The 3,988-nt window shown below is 43.2% G+C and overlaps 1 long non-coding RNA gene across 1 annotated transcript; it reads right to left on the bottom strand.

The window, feature by feature from the left end:
* Positions 1-450: 450 nt before the first annotated feature.
* LOC110676779 lies at positions 451-980 on the bottom strand. The gene is made up of 4 exons (XR_002500717.1): positions 942-980; positions 780-848; positions 646-718; positions 451-517 (listed from the first exon to the last, which is right to left on the bottom strand). It is a non-coding gene; the product is annotated as an uncharacterized LOC110676779 (long non-coding RNA).
* Between the last annotated feature and the right edge of the window lie 3,008 nt (positions 981-3,988).

Genomic DNA, 3,988 nt, shown 5'->3' with positions numbered 1-3,988 from the left:
ACACTTTGAATTTACGTGTACTAACATTGTGTATTAAGTGTTTTTACATAAAGATTCGTGTAAAATGGCCATTTCTTATGATCTAGCTATAATGTGACGTCACATAGCTCTACTTGCGGTTTTTACTCTTGCGTGGTGGACTTTCTGCGGACTAACGGCACCTTGAGGTGGTCGGGGTGGATCCTGCAATGGCTAATGGCGTATTGGGGCGTCCTTGGTTGGTGTTCCTATTGATAGGGCACCGGACCAGCAGGGGATCGGGTATTCCTACGTCACTCGTGGTTGGCTATCGAGGACTTGGAACTTCGGAACTTCGGATGAAGCTTTGGTTGGAATCGGCTTCCTATTCGACGGTGGTTTTGCTCCGCGACTTCAATATCATTCACCGAATCCCAAGATGGCTTCTCTGGTCAGGCATCCAAGGACCCAAGACTTGCCTTTGTTCTGAAAGAATAAAGATGGCGTTCCTCCTCCGAACAAAGCTGCTAATTACAAAGAAAAAGGCCCCTTTGTGGACCTACCACACTAATTAGTCACACTTCACGCATTACCGCATTTTCTCCAAAACCGCATTTTTAAATAGTATTTAGGAATTAGTTTTAGATCATTTTAGACTAAATAATCTATTAATGTGCATATCGTTACCTTTTTCTTGCTTCTAACTTCAACTTATTTTGTAGTGTTTCAGATGCGCTGGACCAAGCTAGGTCACTCTACCCTAGATTAACACAATAGAATTTTAGACATTTGACCACGCTTTTTCTACTAACATTACTAACCGCTTTTTAATAACTTCTTCACAATTAACACTACTAACTTTAGCTTTAAGACTTTTAATGACACTAGATCTAAAATAAAGAACAAACAAATTATTAAAAAAAACTCGCTACTAATATCACTTTTGCATGCGAATTATAAATTTACAACCGCCGCGCACTTACTGCTCGCTTGCACGTTGAGAGCTGAATTGAACTGGCGAGAATTAGCAAGCCGAGATCGACCCTTTAATTCCCCTAAGAAAACGAGCGAACCCGAGTTTGCCGTATTTAAATATTTATTGTTTCTGTGAGTATCACCACCCCTTGATCATGCCTCTGAGTTGCTGTTTCGACTGAGTGTCTTTTGCCGGCGTTCAAACCGCTGCCAACAGACTGCTAGTTTTGGTGAGTGATACCGCTGGAAGGGATAGGGAGTGTATGAGTGAGAGACAGTTGGTCTCTCACGCTGAGCATATTCCAGAATCACATTAAGGAGTAATATTATTGTATTTGTGAGGGAGTCACAAACCAAAATCATGAAACCATCGGTTACAAGTGGTACCTCTGATGTTCATGCCTGTCGCAATTGTAATCAACCGATTTACATATGGTTTTGCGACAAACAATATGTTCCGTGCAGAGAGACCCGACTTGTACAGGGCTTAATCTCATGCCGTCGCGATAATGTCCCCCTTGGACGCGTGCACTACCTCACATGCCTTGTCATTGGATGTAACACGACATCCTTTCTTGCAGATATCGCTCATCGATAGCAGGTTGATCGCAAGGTCTGGAACACATAGCACGTTAAAGATATCGAGATCAGTGTACGTACCTACCACGTCGGCTTGCAGCTTCACGCTTTCAACAGCCGCCACGGGAATCTCTTGGGCATTGATTTGGGAGCCACGAGAGCTGTTTGGGATCTGCACATATGCCGCCCTACTCCAGAGTCCAGGTTCCAGTAGCGTTGCGCAAGCCGGTGCATCAGACGCAACGGCTTGCGCAACGCTAACAGCGCCGCCTGCTTATGACGACCAGACCCTCCGCATATCTTGCATTCTGCTGACATTCTAATGCGAAATGCCCTAGCTTCTCGCACTTGAAATGCCGCACACTGGACTTGTCCTTCTTGCAAATGTTGTTCTTCTTGTTGCGTACCAACATCGTGATCACGGGTCACATCGTGAAGAATTTTCGATGTGATCCAGAGGCGTCGCGTGCCCAAACCAACCACCTGTGCAACACCATGAAATATATTTTTAGTTTTGGTTAGTAGCGCCTATTTAAACAGTAAATTGGTGATTAACTGGATTTTGCACGTTTCAGCCACAAAACTTATCAGAAACAACAAAATGTATCAATGTACAAATATATATTCTTGCATTTAGTAAGATAAATGCATAGATTGTTTTTTTCAAAATTTCCTGGTAAGTTTTACTTGACTTGGAAATATTTTCAGCTGGATATCAATCTTGTGAAATTTAGAAACAAAAATAAACACTATTTTTAAAAATAATTTTCTTGGTCTCCAGGCATTGCAATCAATAATGTGAATATGTGTGCATTGTGTATTGTGCTCGGCAAGAAAAATCCACGGTATTCGATTAACTGAAAAGGTCGATATATCGTCGCAGTGATAATAAAATCATCAAATATTTCAGATCTGTAGTTAATTTGAAATATTCGCATCCCTAAAGAACGAAAAAAATCAAACCTACTTGAATTTTGACATTGCGTTTGAAATGCGAGCATATCTGCGTGTTACCGTTTGAAAGCACATCGCGAATGATTTGCACGCCGTCTGCTTCGGTGGCGACCCGACAATTCCGTTAGAAACGTTAATCCGTCTCTTAAAAACAATATAAATCTCACAATAATTTATTTAGAAAACAAATAAGGAATCATCTATTATTTCAAAAATAGAAATCGGAGCAGTCTACGAAGAAAATAAAACTGCGCTAATTTCATTGATAATACTTTTTTTTTTCTTTATTTTAGTGTTTTTTAACATAAAGCTAGTTCAACACTCGTCAGAAGAGGTCACCGAAATGGTGCCTCAAAAAAGAAGGACCCTTAAGGGGTGCCTCTTTCGAGCCCAACCAAGGGGTCTCGACAAACACAGAGTAACGCTATTTTAGCTGACTCACTGGACAGTCGACCTGTCGTTGTTTTACATGTAACACCCACCGACAGTCTTGAATTGAAATATCCTAATTGTGAATGCGCACCGCATAATGCGAAACTTCCTTGTTTTTGAAAAATTTGATAACCTAATTGCGTAAAGCCGCCGACTTTGGCGGTAGACATCTGCTTAGCCGGACTAAGCTGGCTTGTAGAGTTGGGTCATATTTGTCCGTACAGGTTGATAGCTTTTAGGAACTCTATTAAAGTTGACACGGTGGCCGCGTCGTTTCCTAGGGAGCTGCGGATACTTCCCGAAATTCCGAAGGATCTCCGGGCTGATTCGTATTGCGGACATGTACATATAAAGTGCTCGACGGAGTTCTGAACGCCGCAGATTGAGCACATCCGTCTGAAAGGACCACGTCCATCCATGTTATGAGAAACCCGCGTATGCCCGGTTCTTAAGCGGGAGATGACTCGTTGATCGTGGAGAAGAGGACAATCAACCCAGTTTTCGGTTGAGAGTTTGATTTTTCGCAGGTGCGGAGAGTAAGACTGATCCCATTCAGTACCCCATACGTTCTTGAAAGTTTTCGAAATCCATCTTTTGACGTCATCGAAAGGAACCGTTTCTTCGAAACGAGGAGAAGAATGGCCAGTCCCGGCGAGGTTATCGGCAGCTACATTTCCGGGTATCCCACAATGTCCGGGAATCCATGCGTAGGTTGTGTTCGGCAGAGCATTCTCTAGCGTCCCCTGAATCCATGGATGTGTGGGCCTTTCAGATTGCAAGGCAGAAACCACGCTTGCTGAATCTGTAAGGATTAATACTGGTCGGTCGGATGGTATGGTGGCTGCTATGAAAATAGCAGCGGCTTCCGCGGAAAAAACGGAGCATGTAGGAGGAAGACTAAGGCTTAGTGAAATGTCGGAGGCCGAAACTCCCAAACCGACGCCAAGGTTCGAGAGTGACCCATCGGTGTAGCGTTTTTCGTGACTGGGATACTTGTTATGTAGCCAATCGAGGACGGTAGCTCTAAGAAACGATGAATTGTCACCTGCGCGAAACTGATTTGCAATTGCGTTGTCTATGTTTGGTTTCG

This window comes from Aedes aegypti, chromosome 1 (assembly GCF_002204515.2).
Source record: "Aedes aegypti strain LVP_AGWG chromosome 1, AaegL5.0 Primary Assembly, whole genome shotgun sequence".
Taxonomy (NCBI): Eukaryota; Metazoa; Arthropoda; class Insecta; order Diptera; family Culicidae; genus Aedes; species Aedes aegypti.
This window is presented reverse-complemented; position numbering and strand designations above follow the sequence as displayed.